The sequence below is a fragment of the Protomyctophum bolini genome (genome assembly GCF_963924005.1).
Source record: "Protomyctophum bolini genome assembly, contig: SCAFFOLD_426, whole genome shotgun sequence".
Lineage (NCBI taxonomy): Eukaryota > Metazoa > Chordata > Actinopteri > Myctophiformes > Myctophidae > Protomyctophum > Protomyctophum bolini.
This window is the reverse complement of record NW_027665669.1, coordinates 8,396-27,935: the sequence shown is the minus strand read 5'-3', so window position 1 is coordinate 27,935 and position 19,540 is coordinate 8,396. Positions and strand designations below refer to the sequence as shown.

Below are 19,540 nucleotides of genomic sequence, written 5' to 3'. Positions count from 1 at the left end.
CAAAAAGACGGACCACAAACTTATATTATTGTTAGTGTTATACAATTATATAAACCCTAACCCTAAATAATATTATATCATTTAGTAATAAAATGTTGAAATGTATTATAGTTGTATTAAATAATGTTATATTCTTTAATTAAACAATAAAATATTTATTTTTATTAATAAGAATGTGCCAGGTAGCAAATAAAAGCCGGACCACGCAACCCGGACCAATATTTAACCCATTTTGGGCGGGAACCCCTTTGGTGTTTTAAGCATTATGTTATGCTTTAGCCGTTGAAAAATAGCAGATCTACAAGCTCATAGCACAGCACGAGTGCAGCGCTACGAGCTTGTAGGTCTGCTATTTTTGAAATATCGTGAAAATGTGGTGGAAATCTTTGAATATATATTCTTTCAGAGGGAACATTTTTAACTCATACATTTGCTTCTGGGGAGGTCTCTGGAACAACATATTTTCAGATGGGGGTCGGCGGCCAAATACACATAATTCTGGGGGTCCTCGACATGAAATATTGAGCACCACTGATAGAGAAACATGAGGTATTTCAGACATTTTTTTAACTTCGACGTCAGGCCTAAATGGGTTAACTGAAAAGAAAGAAAAAGAAAACCTGACTATTATTCATAATAACTCACCACACCAGATTACTTAAAGTGCAAAGACATATTATGTTTATTGGTGGAGCTTTGAGCTGTGTGGTTTCCATGCCACAATGTAACTACACATATTCGTGTCTGTTGTCCAATAGTTGCTCCATAGATTAAAAAGAATATATATGTATGACGTAAGATAGTCTCCCTGTTGAGTTTCACTGTAAAGCAGGGCTCAAAGGCACACTTTTGGCACACATACTAAAGTGAACTAAAGGAGATTCTTGGGGAGACGTGAATTTAAAAATAAATCCACAGAGCAACTATATTTGGAGGTATGAATCTCACCAACACTTGGAGTTATCATGATGTTAACACAGCCCAAACCTCAAAAAATACGGGGAAGCAGCTTTTTGCTTCTACGGGTCGACGGCATGGAACAAGCTCCCACTGTGCCTTCTTCAGGAAGCCTCTGTAGACATTTTTAAAGCACAGCTCAAGACCCACTTCTACAACATTGCTTTTAATTGATCTTTTATTTTTTGTTATTCATGTCCTCACTGTATTGCATTACTGCTCATTGCAGATGCAGTGTGAACGGTCGGGGGAAAATATTTGACTGGCTGTGACTGCAGTCTAAATGGGGCATTACTACATATCTGTAGTCTTGTTTCTCTTGTTGTCTCCTTGATTTGATAAGCAAGAAACACCAACACACACTCACAAAGTCACCCAAGTGAAAAAACAATAAATATACTTTATATAAAAAAAATAAAAGTGACCAAAGTGTTCTTGTGCCTCAATGTCAGAAATGTGAGAGTTCACCGGAGGTGGGAGGAGCATTAAATGCCAACCTGGCTGAAAACACAATCTCCTCCCCTCAGTGGTGTTGGTGATGGCTCACGGACACAGACGGCGGCTGCAGTTTCTCAGACGAGCGGTCTTTGCTCTCCGGGTCCAAAGCAGAGTCGATGTCCTGCGTCTGCTGTTTCATCCACATGTCAGTAACTGTGATAGAGAAACAAACAGAAAGCTATTGACCGACCGATAACATTGGTAATGATAAATATGGACTCATGTCGCAGTTTCACCGTTTGTACTTAGACATGCATGGCTTAATGACTATAGGCCTGTTGCCCTAACATCTGTCATTATGAAAGTCTTTGAGCGACTGGTATGTAAACACCTGTCCAGCATAGCACTAGATCCCCACCAATTTGCCTACAGAGCAAATAGGAGTGTAGATGATGCAGTGTCCCTCTGTCTGCACAATATTACTCAACATCTAGAATCCAGATCCACCTATGCTCGTGTACTTTTTGTTGATTTTAGCTCCGCATTTAACACAATAGTGCCTGGGAAGCTGATTTCAACCCTACAGGAGCTAGGCGTCAGTACACCTCTATGTAAATGGATCTTTAATTTTCTATGTGACAGGAAACAGGTGGTCAAAATAGGTGATCTCGTCTCGCTGTCGAGGCTCCTAAACACTGGGGCCCCCCAGGGGTGCGTCCTTTCTCCACTTCTGTACTCTTTATACACTCATTTCTGTCAATCTCACTTTAGTACAGTTATGATGTATAAGTTTGCTGATGACACATCCTTAGTAGGTCTTATTACCAACGAGGTGGAAACCGACTACCGCAGAGCAGTAGAGGAGCTGGTGAGATGGTGTGAGAGTTACAACTTAATCCTAAACATCTCTAAAACCAAAGAGATGTTCATAGATTTCAGGAAAAAGAAATCGTGTCCCCTCCCCCCCCTCTTCATCAATGGGGAAGAGGTAGAAAGAGTTTCCTCCTTCCGGTTCCTAGGGACCACCATCCATGAATCCTTATCATGGGATCTTAACACCAGTCTCATAATAAGCAAATCACACCAGCGTCTCTATTTCCTGCGGCAGCTTAAGAAGTTCAAAGTCAGCCAAGCAGCCATGACTCACTTCTATAGGGCCACTATTGAAAGTGTTCTCACCTTCTCCATGCTTGTCTGGTTTGGTCACACAACCTCTCAAGACAAATCAAAGCTGGAAAGAGTAGTACGTCGCGCATCAAAAAACATAGGATGCAGCCTCCCTACACTTTCCTCACTCTATTCCACCAGAATAATTAGAAAGGCAAACAAAATCATTGCAGACAACTCCCATCCTGCACATCACCTCTTCAATCTCCTCCCATCAGGCAGGAGATATAGAAGTATCCAGAGCTCTACATGTCGCTTCAGGGATAGCACTTACCCAGTAGCCATTAGACATCTGAACCAATAGTACAGTATATGCATATAGCACTTTAAAAAAACTGAATGTAATTTCATATGCTGCTGGTTTTTGTATTGTACTGTCCTTCTTGTTTGTGTATATGTTGAGTATGAACCAAGACAAATTCCTATCAACTTGTTGACATGGCAAATAAATTATTGAATCTTGAATCTTGAATCTTGAATCTTAATCTTTGAGACAAGAATATGCTACTAACCAACCAACCAACCAGGTAGCTCACAACGTGTCACGTTGAGAGCTTGTAGATTAGATATTTTCGGGGCGCAACCCAGCAATCTTTAGCTAGTGGAGATGCGGTGTAACGACATGGATTTCTAAACAAATTTGTTCAACGCAAAATGCTGTGTTTAAGTTCAGGAGACGTAAGTTCACGAGACTGCGGCCTTCTGGAATGGCATGGAAAGGAGAGGAGGGCATTTTGCATTTCTTCCACCATGTAGCAAACGCTGCATTCGTGGTCTGGAGAGGGCAGTTGTTTTACAGAAGGGTAAAAGGGCAGGGGCTGAAGCCCCCTTTGATGTCTGTGTGTCTGTGTGTGAATGAATAGAACACAACGTGTAGATCTATACATCCACTAACCTGCACCATGGAATGAATAGAACACAACGTGTAGATCTATACATCCACTAACCTGCACCATGGAATGAATAGAACACAACGTGTAGATCTATACATCCACTAACCTGGCGACATGCGCTGCGTACTTCTTCTGTAGCTTGCATATGGGGGCAGATTTATGGAGGAACTGCACGGCGATATCTGGAAGAGCAGCAAACAGACGTGATGATGAGACACATTAACCTCATTGAGAGCAGAGAGCAGATTCTACAACATCTAAATCAGGGGTGGGCAACTTTGGATATGGACAGGGCCACACTCACTCCAGAGGGCCACACTGCATATACTGTTGTAGTAGCCAAGATAGAAGATCTACAAGCTCAAAACGTGTCGCAGTGTGACATGTTTTGAGCTTGTAGATCTTCTATTTTTGCTGTATTTGGATTGAAATATATTTTTATATTGAAAACTACTAGTAACTGGTGTACTGACCATGGTATTACTGTGCTTAACTGACCAGCCAACTGGCCTGACCAGAACCCCACAGAGATTCTAGGTTGTATTGTCAAGAGGAAGGTGTGAGACATGAGACTGAACAATACAAATTAACTTACGGCTGTTATCAAAGCAAACCTGGGCTTCCATAACACCTCAACAGTGCCACAGGCTGGTCACCTCCATGCCACGCCCCATTGATGAAATGGTTTGTTCAAAAGTAGCCCAGATCAAGTATTGACTGCATACATTAATATACTTTTTTAGTGGTCTCGTAAATATTCTAATATTTTGAAATAGGATTTTTTGATTTTCATGAGCTGTACGCTATACTCATCAAGATTAAAACAAAAGTCAGATACAAGGCCTGGTTACAAAATTAATTTGGAAGGGGGAACGACCAAGGCTGAAAAATACAATTATTTACCAAAGTAAACAACAAGGTGGATTTGAATTTCCCAATTTAGAATTATATCACATCTCCTTTGCCATCCGCTCACTTGAGAAATGGTTTTCCCAAGAAGAGAATATCCCATGGCTTCTGATGGAACGCAGTATAGTCACACCCTACAAATTGAATGAAGTTCTGTTCAGTGGCACATTGAGTAAATACTGCCAACAAAAATGTGGTCCTCTCATATCTCATTCCATTCATATATGGCAACAAGCCGAAGAAATTGGAAAATGGAATGTTAAATGGCACATACTGTACATACACCAATTTTTAAAAACACGTCATTGTGCTTAGAACGCAAACCCTTGGTCTTTCCATCCTGGTCCAGTTGTGGCATCCATACTTTATTTCATCTAGATTCATCCCATTATAAAAAAATCTAGAGTTGCAAATTGCTGCTAGTCTATCAACTAGGCTTGATAGATAGCCTGATATAGTCTGGGCTTTAAATGAGCTGTACTGTACTTTGTTTGAATGTGTGAAAGGTGGTATATAAATAAAATGGCCTACTTGCTCAGACTGAGGTAACGCATATATATATATAGTCTGTATAATCATTAATAGGCTACTACTCATTGTTGGTATTTTGAGGTAAACCCACCTTTTCAGACTCCATCATGGCCCATAGCACTTACCCTACCCCCTTAGATAGCATTTGATACAGACTTATAGCATGTTATGAAGACAGCACTATAATTGCACTGTATGTAGTCATAGCACGTCATAGTACATATGTATAGCATAGTATAGTATATATGTATAGTTTATATGTATAGTTTAATTATATAGATATTCCACTGTAACTTTCTTACGTTACGCATGTTTCATGATAAATGTTTTTATGTGATGTATTCCCATGCTTTTTTGTTCTTGCTTAATGTAAGTCGCTCTGGATTAAGAGCGTCTGCTAAATGCCTAAATTGTAAACTGACCTGAATGGAATGGTCTCTCTCTCTCTCTCTGTGTGAATATCTCTCTCTCTCTCTCTGTGTGTGAATGAGGTGTAAACTGACCTTAATGGAACGGTCTCTCTCTGGGTGTGTGTGTGTGTGTGTGTGTGTGTGTGTGTGTGTGTGTGTGTGTGTGTGTGTGTGTGTGTGTGTGTGTGTGTGTGTGTGTGTGTGTGTGTGTGTGAGCTACATAGAAGTGTCTATTTGTATGTCTCTAAATGTTTTGATGAATTGAACAATGTGGACCCTGTTGTAAACAAGTGTAATGCTTAACTGGGTCGTCCACTCACAGTTAACAGTCTTTGTATTGAGTTGTACTTGAAATGTACTGTAATTCTGCAAACTGTTAATAAATACTTCAATTAATCAATCAATCAGTGTGAGTGTGTGTGTAAATCTTTTTGATTGATTCAGCAATAGTATTTATTAACTGTTTGCAGAATTCCAGTACATTTAAAGTACAACTCAATACAAATACTGTTAACTGTGAGTGGACGACACCACCAGTAAGACGCGCAAACGCGGGAAGCGAACGCAGCTGAGACCCTGCAGATCATGTCTGTCTGTCTGTCTGTCTGTCTGTCTATGTGGACCTGGCCCCTTTTGTGCCCATATATGGAGCTGAGTGGACCTGGCCCCTTTTGTGCCCATATATGGAGCTGAGTGATTGCTGATGCAACACACTCCATATTTGGATAGCGGGACAGACAGACACACAGACAGACATGATCTGCTAGGTCTCATAGGAAGTGCTCACTGCGTTCGCAATAAAGCATTACACTTGTTAGCCCCTCTCGGGACCCCCTGGGTCAGCTCATTACTGTATTGTATACCCTTTAACAAACAAGTATTACACCAAGGTTTAACTGCTTTAAATGTACACTTTGAACAGTTTCAAGACCTCAAAGAAAGAGAAAAGAATAAAAGTAGGCCAGGGTCCAGCTAATGTTGAAGGTCCAAAGGCTAGATTGTCCCAAAAGGCGACAGCTCCCTCCTCTGGCCAGGATGAGTAACTGTAGGGCCACTTATGGAAAACAACACTTCACACTCAAGATAGCTCTTAAATGGTTATTTACACTTACTGATAGCCAGGGTGAGGTCTTACTGATAGCCAATAGGGGGAGGTCTTACTGATAGCCAATAGGGGGAGGTCTTACTGATAGCCAGGGTGAGGTCTCTGCGCTGCACAAATCCGATGAGCCTCTCAGACTCGCGGGACACGACGACCGGGAAGCCGTTGTAGTCGGTGTCCTTGATGAGGGTCTCCACGTCCTCCACCGTGGTGCTGTCCTAGAGGAGACAGGGTGTTACCACACCCTCTAGGTGGCGCTGTCCTACATAGGATGGCAATTATAAATGCGGCAGGTGCGCACAATGCAACTTCACCACTAAGAGCCACACTTTTACACACCCACTCACGGGTAAAAACTTTGACATCAAGGGCACCATAACATGCACGACCAAAAATGTGATATACTTGCTCAAATGCCCATGTTGGACTAGGATATGTTGGCAAGACCAACAGGGCGCTAAAGACGCACATGTTCGAGCATAGAAGCAGCATCCAGCAACCAAGATCCTAAAAAGCCCCTTTGGTTGCAATGCAGTTTCTGTCCTCTAAACACACAGTGGCCACTCTGAGATATCAGGGGGTTGAACCAGGGGGGCAGTCAGACAGATATTTTGTGAAGCCACTGAGGAAATCGGGATTTCCTGAAAGTTCATATAATGGGCCTGTTGTGGCACTGTCACTGGACCCAAAAGAACCCATAGCCCCATAGAAGTCCATGTATTTGGGCCCAACTTCACCTAGACTGTATTACCTTAATAAACATGGTCATGAATACTTTCTGCTTCCAGTCACTAGTTTAAAGTCTAATTTCTAATGTCATAATATTCTTTTTGGAAAATGATGGTCCCATTTATACCAGTAAGACGCGCAAACGCGGGAAGCAAACGCAGCTGAGACCCTGCAGATCATGTCTGTCTGTCTGTCTGTCTGTCTGTGTGTCTGTCCCGCTGTTACTGTATATGTGGACCTGGCCCCTTTTGTGCCCATATATGGAGCTGAGTGGACCTTGCCCCTTTTGTGCCCATATATGGAGCTGAGTGATTGCTGATGCAACACACTCCATATTTGGATAGCGGGACAGACAGACACACACACACACACACACACAGACAGATAGACAGACAGACAGACAGACATGATCTGCTAGGTCTCATAGTAAGTGCTCACTGCGTTCGCAAAAAGAAATTACCATAAAGTCGCGTATGTTCTGAGGGGCGTGGCTACCGTTTACAGTCTATGATCGGGAGTCCCCTCCCACTCGAGTCAAAATAAAAACCAACGGAGAAGAAGGGGGGGGAAGTCCCGCCTCGTTGTCTGGGCCAGCCAATGGGCCAGCTGGGCCCAAACGGATCTAGAAAGATGGCGACTTACAGTGCAAGGAATTACTGGCTTCATTTTACGTCCATGTTAGACCCGGGGAACGCTTTGTCCATATCTTTTACAGTCTATGGGTTGAACATGTGAAATGCCCCATGCAGGCGAGGAGGGGATCTGAATAGATTGTTGCTACAACGTGAATCCTTTTGGATTTACACTTTAAATACAATGTCCCCAAAGGGAATGTACGAGGACTTCCCCATCAGCCATTTTTTAAAATAATTTCTTTATCGTATGCTGTATATATTTGAATTGTTGCCTAAGTAATAATACCTGATTATGTGAATCACGGTCTTAGATTCTATAATAATCATGATGTCTGTCACATTTTACAATTTACAATTTAGGCATTTAGCAGACGCTCTTAGGGCCGATTCATACTCCTATTTTAGAGACGAATATAATTCGGTTCGGCGCTGTAGAGCCTACAATGTGACGTCATTTGAGGTTCGGGGGGGGCGGGTACCGTCCTAAAGTCGGCTATTCGGTGCTACTGAAACATTTCTGACGAGCCGAAATAATTTCGGCACTACAAGCGTGCACTTGGCCTTGAGCCAATAGGTGGGCCGGGTTAGTATGTCTGGTCGATGACGAGGCAGAGGAGGCGTGTTCTCCTCGGCTGTGTTCTGCCTCCTCCCCACTGGCTGTCTGGGCCATGACGCTCACCTGGCGGCTGGTTGCCTAGCGACACCCCACAATATGTTATAGTGTATATTGTATAGTGTTATAGTGTATATTGTATAGTGTTACAGTGTTATAGTGCAGTTGTATATATTTATAGGAGGGTTGACATACTGTGAATCAGGAGGTCCAGGTTCGTTACTGAAGTAAGGAGGATTTCCTGGTTTAGACCAGTCACTCTTCACAGACAGAAGGCTGGGAGTTGGAGACTCTGCTCTGTGGTGGACACTTCTGGAATCATACAGACAGAAATAACAATACATAAACAACAGAGACAGTGAATAATACTACTATTACTTTTGTGCATGTAATTAGCATAACAGTAGCTTGTATTCCATGTAGTACAAACGGTGCAATGGAATGATTTGCCCAAGGAGATAAAGACAAGTGCCTCTCTATACACTTAAAACTTAGGTCAGGATTGAGAAGGCGTTTTTAGAATCCTGAATGGGTCTGTTGAATTGAGCAATTGTAGAGGGTCCTCCTCAGGAGAGCTTTGATGCTTCGGTGTCCGTGAAGAGATGGATGGGAGAGGGACTGAGAGTCAGGAGACCACATTTTAAATCCTGGCCCCAGGACAATGCATGAGTTAAAAATCACACCCGATGGGCTCGGTATGGTTTTTCCTCTTACAGTACTGCCATGAAAGGCAATGTGTTATTGAACTTTGAACAATTGAAAAATATGTGTATGTGCATAGATAACAAGGACTTTTTTAGATACCTCCAAATACGAGAGTACTTCATGGGGGAGGTGAAAGCATCCGAGCCGGTGGCCTCAAACGATCTCATACAGGTTTTTATTCAGGCATATAAGCAGGAGTCCAAAAGAGTAGTGTCCAGTATATATAATGCCCTGGTTTCAGCTAGGTCTAACTCCACAGAGTACATTAAAACTAATTGGGAAAAAGAGTTGGAGATTACCATCACATCAGAAGAATGGGCAAACATGTGCAAAACACAAATTACATCCACCAACTCAAGAATGTGGAGAGAATTCTGTTGGAAGAACTTAATGAGATTTTTTATTACTCCAAAAATTAAATCAAGACAACTGAAAACAGAACAGCCTTGCTGGAGACAATGTGGCCACAAGGAAGCGGGCCACGCTCATATTTTCTGGTCTTGTCCTAAAATTCAGAAATACTGGCAGGATATTCACTCCACTTTGGAGACCATTCTGTGTTTTGAGATACCTCTGTCTGTTTCTTTTCTACTATTGGGAAATATCCCTGAAGAGTTTCTAACACATGATAAATATTGAATCAAGATCCTCTTAGCATCAAGTAAAAAAGCAATCACACGACGCTGGTACCAACAGGACCCACCAACGAAAGATCAATGGATGGACATTATTGAGGAACTGCATTCTATGGAAAAACTAACATTCATACTTAGGTGCTTTTTACACGAGGATGGTGTTCATAAAAAACGGCAAAATAAAGTATCGTTTGCTGCTGTCATTTAGACGAGAACCGTGTTCACAGGAGGTGAAAACGCAACGAAGTGAAACCACCTCCCAGAGTGGAAATCTTTTAGAACGCCGTTTCCTATGGTCTCCATATAAACAGGCAAAACGGTGGATACGCAAAAATTGTGACATCATGGCTTACGTCAGCTCTGGTCGGCTCACCCGTGTCCTACGTTTTTACATGGTGTCATAGGCATGCGTCAGTTGCTAGGGGAAACGAACAACAACAACCATGCTAGTGATGAGGACGCGACGTTTGTTTACTTTCTGTGTAGAAGAAGAACGGAAGTAGTTCTACGCATGCGTGACTTATGTCTATGGTTTATATATGCGCTGCGTCACACGGACCCCACAAGGACACGCGCCACCTAGCGACCTGGCATGTATATGCATGCACTTTGTAGCGTTTTCATTCAAGTGTGCGTTCTCATGTAAATGGTCCAAAAAAATGAGAACGCAACGGGACTTTGACGTGTTATATGGAGATGGTCGCCGTCTAAAAGAGGCCTTAGACTACAAGAGGATAAATTCTATAAAAAAATGGGAAAAGTGGAATCTCTTCTCTCAGCCTAGCGATATTGCAATAGAATTTCATTGAATGTTTATTGTAATATGAAAAATGCAGCCTTTTTTTCTTTTACTTTTTGTCTTTTTTTTCTTGTTAGTTGAGTTTTTGTCTGTCTGTTCTTCCTTCAATAAAAATTAAGTGGGAAGTGAGGTGCTCCTATCATTATATATCATTATATATCATCATACGTCACATTTGATCTAATTTCTTTCATTCTCAATAGCAAATATTGAGACCTGTGGGGACAAGCTGTATAGCAAAAAAGGGAAGGGAAAATGTTCATGGTGGACTGAATACATTTCTCCATGGTCTGAATAAATAAGTTTCATATTTTATTGTTAAACCTTAACCCGGCATGTGATGAACTCTGCAGTGCTCAGTGCTCAGAAATGCAATGTCTTAATGCCACAGTTAGGTATGCACGTGACTAATGCACTGACATGGAGATGTTTACAAGTGTTAATTGGTATACTGCGTTATACTCTTTTATTAATACAATGTATTGCGTTATATATATTGTCTGTGCTCCTTACTTTTTGGGTAGGTGCTCCTAATTTTTTGCTAGTGCTACTAACTTTTTAATTTGGGAGCACTGGTGCTACCAAGAAAAGTTAATTTCGAGCCCTGGGTTCACAGACATGCCGGTCTGACAGACAGACAGCAATCACTAGGGCTAATTAGCCCTATAAAAAAATAGAAGTCCACATTATGGCATCAGTGCAATTCGGCCAGTCTATAGTTTTAAGCCAGATCACCTTAATTAATTATAATATGGGCAACTGTAGCTGTGTAGGCTGTAGGCTACTACATTGATCTCATCATGAGATCAATCATGTTTGGTGACAAATGTCCCGCAAATCATTTTAATATGACGACATCATGCAATGAACCTGCACAAAGAGGATATAGGCTACCCGCCGTATATGGTTGAACATTTAAATAGCTATATGCCTACCTACGTGTCCATGATCAGAACAAATCCATTCTCCACATGGCATTTAGACAGATGACAGTGAGATGATATTAATCTATTCCCTGCATGAATCAATGCAGCTCTGATATCTATTTTACTTCTGCAGGCGAGTGTGCAATTGTTCTTTCATATTTTTATAACCCTGCAGTGCAGTCATCAGTAAGGGCTTTTATCATTGCCGAGTTGTAATATAGCATTTGGTCGTGTGGTGAACAGTACAAATTAACTTCTTTCTCATTATGTGAAAGTAACTGTAACATCAGTTAACTTATTAATGTTCTGACATTTAACAAGGAGTGAAGCAATGCGTGACAAGTTGGCAAGTTTAGTTTATAATTATATACAACTTGCGCTGTTTACTTGAAGATCTGTCCGTGCAGAGACCCTCCTGTCAAAATGAACTGCTCATCGCGGCTGTTGTATAAAATTTAAAGTTTGGAATCCTCTGTGCAGGCTATGATGACGTATTTCGATATTTCCTGTTGCCTTATATTGTGTTGAATGGGCATGGATGTTCCAACTAACCAGGCGACACCAGGCGAATCGCTTGGGAAAAATGCGGAAAGGATACACTCAGCGATCCGCAATTGAAGTGATTACACCATGCAGGTTCCCTGAATATCACAGGAGCAAATCGCAGCTTGATCGGACGGATAAATACGATATCATATTACGCATCTATTTACGCATCAGTTACACTGTGGCGTATTTCTCCTTTGTGAATGAGGAGAGGACCATAGTGTGTATATTGTATAGTGTTATAGTCAGGGCTGCACATAAGCGGTGCGCCAGTGTGCATGCGCCGTCAAAATTCATAATGCGCCGGGAAGCGCTTCTGCACCAACAGCTTACAGCTGGGGCCACACAGAGAGCATTTCGCACTGACTGCCACTCAAAGTACCGTAGCTACTACTGGCTAATCACAGCACGTCTTGCACAAGTGCACTGGCCATTGTGGCTAATCACAGCGTGTCCTTAGTCAAACGAGGGAGGATTCCATGCTGCTCACTGCTTGTTTTCCAGATGCTGGAGCAAGTGTGCGATGCCGTTTCTCACGGACTGGCACTGCTGCTGCACAATATGAAGCTTATCAACATGACAACAGCGTGCCCCGACATACTGTCCCTTATTATCGTAAAGTCGGGTAGTGTACACTGTTTATTTTGCACCGAGGAGCAATGTGTGTCTGTCTGACTGTCTGACTCTGTGTTGACTGTGTACATTGCCTCAGTCAGGGAAGCCTGACGTATGCTTCGCCGTACGACGTGTCATATGTTAAACAAATAGCCGATCTGCAAGCTCACAACGTGTCGCCTCCGCAACACGTTGTGAGCTATTAAATAATTTAAAAAAAGAAATCTAAATATTGCTTTGATGCTCATATTATCCTTAGGAAGTATTAAGAAGTTTGTATTAGAATATGCATGATATAGGGCTGGAATACACATGGACCTATAGCTGCAATTTGCAACTCTAGATTTTTTTAAATAATGGGATGAATCTAGAGTTTAGTTGCAATACTCTCCATTGACTCCCCAGTCCCCACTTATCCAATAAATATCGCTTTGCTATAAGTTATTCATGCATCCCTCTTTTATCCATCCGGCGAGACGGGTCGCCGCATTTTAAGAGCACCAGCAACTCCTCCAGGTGCTCCTCTGAGTAGGCTACTAGACCAAAAAAGTTGTGTGCAGCCCTGGTTAGTGGTTATAGTGTGTATATTGTACAGTAGGATTCACATACTGTGTGTTTGGAGGTCCAGGTTCATTACTGAAGTCAGGAGAAAGTCCTTTAGACGCGTCTCTTCATAGACATGTAGCTGGGTGTTGGAGACTCTGCTCTGTGGTACAGACTTCTGGAATCATAACATTGTTTGTGTTAATGACATTGTCAATTCTTTTTTTTATTTGTATTATTGTTACATTTCATTTTATTTATACAAGGGTAACATCTTTTAGTTTCCTCTCACAACATTGCAGCAAAAAGAAAACTAAAATTGCAAAAAACATTATATAAATTGTTTTGTTGTAGTTTTACTATGCATGTAAAATACTGTAGTTACAGGGCCTGGCCAAGAGGGGGCACAAGTACACCAGATTAGGACTAGGCAGTCAGTAGGAGGCAGAGCCATATAGATTGATCTTAAATCCCTTTATTTTAGTTTTATAGTAATAGACAATAGTACAACATAAACATTACAGAGACTTTAGTTGTCACTGTACAATACTTACTAAATATACAATACAATAACCGGGGATAGTTTAAACATGGCTTGTTGCATATACTGTACACAATCACATACTGTACATATTACTGTTCACATACTATACATGCACACAAGCAGCCAGCCTGTCTACTGAACACCACACTGATTTGTACCACTTCATTCACAAACTGCACACACAGTAACTTACAATCTGTAGATTAACTTTGAACAGGATTCATACAACATTATTAGATGTTATGTCTTGTTTTTGTCATTCATATAACTTAGCATGAGATCACAAAGTTGTATTATAGTGTTGTGTATATCAGTGGTTCCCAAAGTGGGGTCCGGGGACCTCCAGGGGTACTTGAGGGAGTTCCAGGGGGGACCCAGCTAGATGATAGTTATGAACCAACTGGACCCTTATGGGACTGTAACTCAGAGACCCGTTAGGGTCCATTTGGTTCCATTTGTACACTCTCAGAGTTAAATTAGCATTGATTTTACAATATAAATTGGGGGTCCCAGAGATAGAAATGCCATTAAATGGGGATATGTAGACTAATGCATGTGAAACTGGGGGTCCTTGAAATTAAACGGGTTGAGAATCACCGCTAGAGCCGTACAAATCTTCTCTTATGGGGGGTCCCTGGCATATATTTTTTGGGGGTCCTTGACGTGAAAAAGTTTGGGAACCGCTGGTGTATATAATGCTGCTGCATTGTCTGAAGGAAGCCAAGTTTCACTCTTATGTACATGTAGTGTACACAAGATGGAAGAATAAAGTACAACATTGAACCTTGAATTGTATAGGAGGATTCACATACGTTGTATCTGGAGGTCCAGGTTCATTACTGAAGTCAGGAGGTTCATGACTCTTCACGCACGCACGCACGCACGCACGCACGCACGCACACGCACGCACACACGTGTAAGAAAGAAACAGACAGACAGAAATTATTATAAAGAGGTGTCCAATATTAAAGTTTTTTTTCCCCCCTGCTGTCATTTTAACATCTGACTTCTGTGTTTCACCCCAGATGGTTTTTAAGTTGCTTGATTCAATATTTAGATATTTGATATTAACTTTACCTTCCTATATAAACCAATTGTAACTTCACACACGTCTCTGCTTCTGGTGACTGATATTGTCCTTCTAATGAACGTTAGACTGGTTGAAAAAATGAAAACACACGTCTCTGCTTCTGGTGAAAAACGACGGTGCCATACAAAGTTAATACACCATTGCACATAAAAACAACTCCAGGGTGTCTAATGAAGTACTGTCACCTCATAGACACATGGAAAACTGGAAAAATACAAAAATTGTGGCACTCCATCTTTAAGTAAATGTATGTAGTTACTTTCCACCACTGCCATTAACGAGAGCTTTCCAAAAGCAAAACGGTTAACCACTAAATCCCTACTTTATACTTAGACGTACAATGGTGTCTTGCTAACACAAGCTCACAAGACATCACATCACAACATGTTGTGAGCTTATAAATCTCATATTTTTGGCATTTCTGAAAGTCTAAGAAGTATAAGAAGTTTGAACAATTATGAAAATGTGCCCTCACCCACTGCCTGTTCGCTTCTTCTCGCCCTAAAACGATTCATAGTGCACCTGTATACCTACCTATACATTTCCCGGTGAGTTTGAGCAGGGCTTTGCTGAGCGATCCGGGATAGTTCAGGGACAGGTAGACAGAGACTGCGTCTGCGGCCAGCGGGGCGTAAGTGACCGTCACCCGCAGCGACGCACCGGGAGCCACCTCCCCGTTGGTGACGTCACAGCTGAACTCTGACCCGAGCAGGGGTGAAGCACCAGGCAGCCGAGAGAGGGAGAAGGAGGTCATCACCTGGAGGAGAGGGAGGGAGGGAAGGAGAGTGGAGAGAGAGTAGTTAGGGAAAGTAAGCCAAATGTGTGACCAACCTGCAAAATAAATGCTTATACCAATAGCTTTCTTCACAAAATATGTTCATAAAAGGTGTCTACTATCACCTCTCAATTTGTTCCAACCCACCTGACCACATCAGGTGCAAGGAATTGCAGGACGTTGCTTTACCGATTGCCTACCGACACTGCCCACCTGCCTCTGATTGGCCTACCGACACTGCCCGCCTGCCTCTGATTGGCCTACCAACACTGCCCGCCTGCCTCTGATTGGCCTACCGACACTGCCCGCCTGCCTCTGATTGGCCTACCGACACTGCCCGTCTGCTTCTGATTGGCCTACTGACACTGCCCGCCTGCCTCTGATTGGCCTACCAACACTGCCCGTCTGCCTCTGATTGGCCTACCTAATTAAGCTCCACCTCCGCGGACGACTGGCGCGGAGGAGAGCGTTTCTGGGAATATGGGCGCCGCGCAAGTCGTCCGGGGAAGTGGAGCTTATTTTCCATCCACCAGCCGTCTAAAAACCCGGAAAGAGAAGCCGTGCACAGTGCGCGGCTCTTTAATAAGTCTGGCAGCCCCTTAAGTGTGTGTGTGTGTGTGTGTGTGTGTGTAAATACACACAAAACAGATTTTCTTTTTTTCCACAGAACCCGAGGCTTGGCCCAGCCCGACCAATCAGCAACATTTTCAGGGACCAATCAGCGTACATTTTCACACCAACGCACCTGTCTTTCTTCTTCTTGGGTTGTTGTTTTCCCGCCAACGTCCTCAGCTCCTCGTCTGTCGGGTGCTGGAACCACTCCAGACTGCACAGGAAATGACATCACAGCGGAGAAAATTACATCACAGCGGAGGAAATTAATCCATCCACTACCAGTTCATACCAAGCCCCCAGCGTTGAAGCACTCGGCCCTAGTGGTTGGAGCGTGAACTGCAAACCAGTCTGTGTCTCATAGGAGGGCTGTGGGCGGTTCAGAAACCAGTCTGTGTCTCATAGGAGGGCTGTGGGCAGTTCAGAAACCAGTCTGTGTCTCATAGGAGGGCTGTGGGCAGTTCAGAAACAAGTCTGTGTCTCATAGGAGGGCTGTGGGTATGCGAGCAGCGCCAATGCGGAGCCTACACCCATCGGGGACCGCATGTAATTCCGACGGAGCATTATGCGCTGCTCCCGTGCTTGCGGTTATGGTTAGGGCATACACTTAATGTGGCCCTTAGATTATTTTGGAATACTGAAATATTATTGATTTTGGCTGTTACAATTCCAAACATGCAAACATGACCTGCTTTAATTACTTCAGTCCATATTAGAAGCTTTATATTATGTCCAATGCATTTGTATTTAGTTCTGGAGTGAGTGTGGAACTATAGTAGCCTGGAGTGAGTGTGGAACTATAGTGGCCCTCTAGAGTGAGTGAGTGTGGAACTATAGTGGCCCTCTGGAGTGAGTGTGGAACTATAGTGGTCCTCTGGAGTGAGTGTGGAACTATAGTGGCCCTCTGGAGTGAGTATGGAACTATAGTGGCCGTATGGAGTGAGTGTGGAACTATAGTGGCCCTCTGGAGTGAGTGTGGAACTATAGTGGCCCTCTAGAGTGAGTGTGGAACTATAGTGGCCCTCTGGAGTGAGTATGGAACTATAGTGGCCCTATGGAGTGAGTGTGGAACTATAGTGGCCCTCTGGAAAGAGTGTGGAACTATAGTGGCCCTATGGAGTGAGTGTGGAACTATAGTGGCCCTCTGGAGTGAGTGTGGAACTATAGTGGCCCTCTGGAGTGAGTGTGGAACTATAGTGGCCCTCTAGAGTGAGTGTGGAACTATAGTGGCCCTCTAGAGTGAGTATGGAACTATAGTGGCCCTATGGAGTGAGTGTGGAACTATAGTGGCCCTCTGGAATGAGTGTGGAACTATAGTGGCCCTATGGAGTGAGTGTGGAACTATAGTGGCCCTCTGGAGTGAGTGTGGAACTATAATGGCCCTATGGAGTGAGTGTGGAACTATAGTGGCCCTCTGGAGTGAGTGTGGAACTATAGTGGCCCTATGGAGTGAGTGTGGAACTATAGTTGCCCACCCCTGGGTTAGGACGGACCAATGACTAGTCTGAACGACGTACTGCACCCCACCCAGTCTGAACTACATCACCCAGTCTGAACTACATCACCCTGTCTGAACTACATCATCCAGTCTGAACTACATCACCCAGTCTGAACTACATCACCCAGTCTGAACTACATACTGCACCACCCATCACCAATAAGGTGAAATCAGTGACTCTTTGGCTCCTACATGTACAATATCTGTACAGTACCTAAAGGGTATATACTATTCTGTACAGTGAAACTCAGAGCATGAATAATACTAATTACCTGCCGCTACACAGTAGCCATCTTGCGAAGGAATAATGAGGGATGATTTTGGAGATGACGCTGGCCATCACCATGGTAACCACCAGCTGTACACCAATCACAGCCTGCGAAACAGAGAGGAGGAGGAGCCATGTGAGACAGGAGCAGACAGACAGACAGACAGCAATAACAATAATACCTCTTCTGGCTAATATGTATTTATCACTTACACACACAGAGAGAGAGAGAGAGAGAGAGAGAGAGAGAGAGAGAGAGAGAGAGAGAGAGAGAGAGAGAAGGGAACCCCAGGCTCTTATATTTACAGTAAATATTAACGTATTGTTCATTTCATGACTGTGAATGAAGTGATGTTTGTTTACATAGCAAGACGTGCACACACACACACACACACACACACACACACACACACACACACTTTCAAAAGACAGTGACATAAATACACAGTGCCTGTCTGTCCAATTTCCAATGTATTCATTTATCAGCCTCTCTTAATCCAGAGTGATTTACAGTAAGCAGAACAACACATGGTGATACATCACATACATAGAAATATAGTCACCTAGGAATGGGATCATAAGAACCTAACATCATTGTAATGTGCTTGAAATGTTCAATCAATCCGTCTAACAGTAGAATATCTATATAATAAAACAATGTGTTCTACATAATCTGTGTTCCTTCACACAGATTATAGCAGATATACGCACGCACACACAGTGACAGTTAGCATGTTAGCTAAACACTGCAGCTCCATTCAATCCTAATGGGAGCTTTAAAGACCTCAAGCATAAAAACACAAATAATAAAGTAATAAAACACACAATATATAATAAATAGACCTCACCATGTTTGATGCTTTTAGCAGAGAGGAGATCAGCGGGGCCTGGAGCTCTCTGCAGCCCGGGGAACAGGCACCGTGGCCGGGGCTGTGAGAGGAGGAGATCAGCGGCGTCTGGAGCTCCCTGCAGCCCGGGGAACAGGCACCGTGGCTGGGCTGTGAGGCTGGGCTGTCACCCCCTCATGGATCCCTCCAGCCGGACACTTTTAACTAAAACATTTTTTAGTTTATTTATCCTTCTCTATCCTTCTCTCTCTGACCAGCGGATCCAGTGTGATGATGATGATCTGTAGATCTGCTAGAGAAGGGATCTGTCTGCCTCCTTCCCTCCTATAACCTCCTATAAGCCTCTAAAAAGCTTAAACTAAAACATCTTATCTTCTCTATCCTCTCTAAGGTTTTATCTCTAAGCAGCGGAACAGTTTTGATGTTTAGATCTTCATCAGGATGGAGGTTTTCTCTCCTCTTCTCTTCCCAAACCAGACCTGGAGAGGACTGTGGTGTGTTTGGGGGGAAAAGCGCAGACCTACAAGATCTCAACGCGCCGCTCCGGCGACGCGTTGAGATCTCGTAGATCTGTGCTTCTCGGGGGGGTCCTCCCGCTTAGAGGTCACCGCTCGCGCCGGGCTGTCCTCGCACGTCGCCTGTTCATAAATACACCCGTGAGTTAAATCATTATTAATTATACATGTTTATAATTTTTCCATCTCATTAAAAGTTGTTGTGATTCTAAACAGGATCTAGTGGGTTTTTTTTAG

The 19,540-nt window shown here is 43.0% G+C and overlaps 2 long non-coding RNA genes across 3 annotated transcripts; both read right to left on the bottom strand.

The window, feature by feature from the left end:
- Positions 1-1,337: 1,337 nt before the first annotated feature.
- Positions 1,338-8,699, bottom strand: LOC308312206. 2 transcript variants are annotated; one of them, XR_013963745.1, is made up of 4 exons: positions 8,580-8,699; positions 6,493-6,669; positions 3,562-3,637; positions 1,338-1,608 (listed from the first exon to the last, which is right to left on the bottom strand). It is a non-coding gene; the product is annotated as an uncharacterized lncRNA (long non-coding RNA). The 2 variants fall into 2 exon arrangements; XR_013963746.1 differs by having other exon boundaries at positions 6,493-6,625.
- Positions 8,700-15,345: 6,646 nt separating this feature from the next.
- On the bottom strand, positions 15,346-19,256 carry LOC308312205. The gene is made up of 4 exons (XR_013963744.1): positions 18,789-19,256; positions 17,945-18,048; positions 16,308-16,388; positions 15,346-15,544 (listed from the first exon to the last, which is right to left on the bottom strand). It is a non-coding gene; the product is annotated as an uncharacterized lncRNA (long non-coding RNA).
- Between the last annotated feature and the right edge of the window lie 284 nt (positions 19,257-19,540).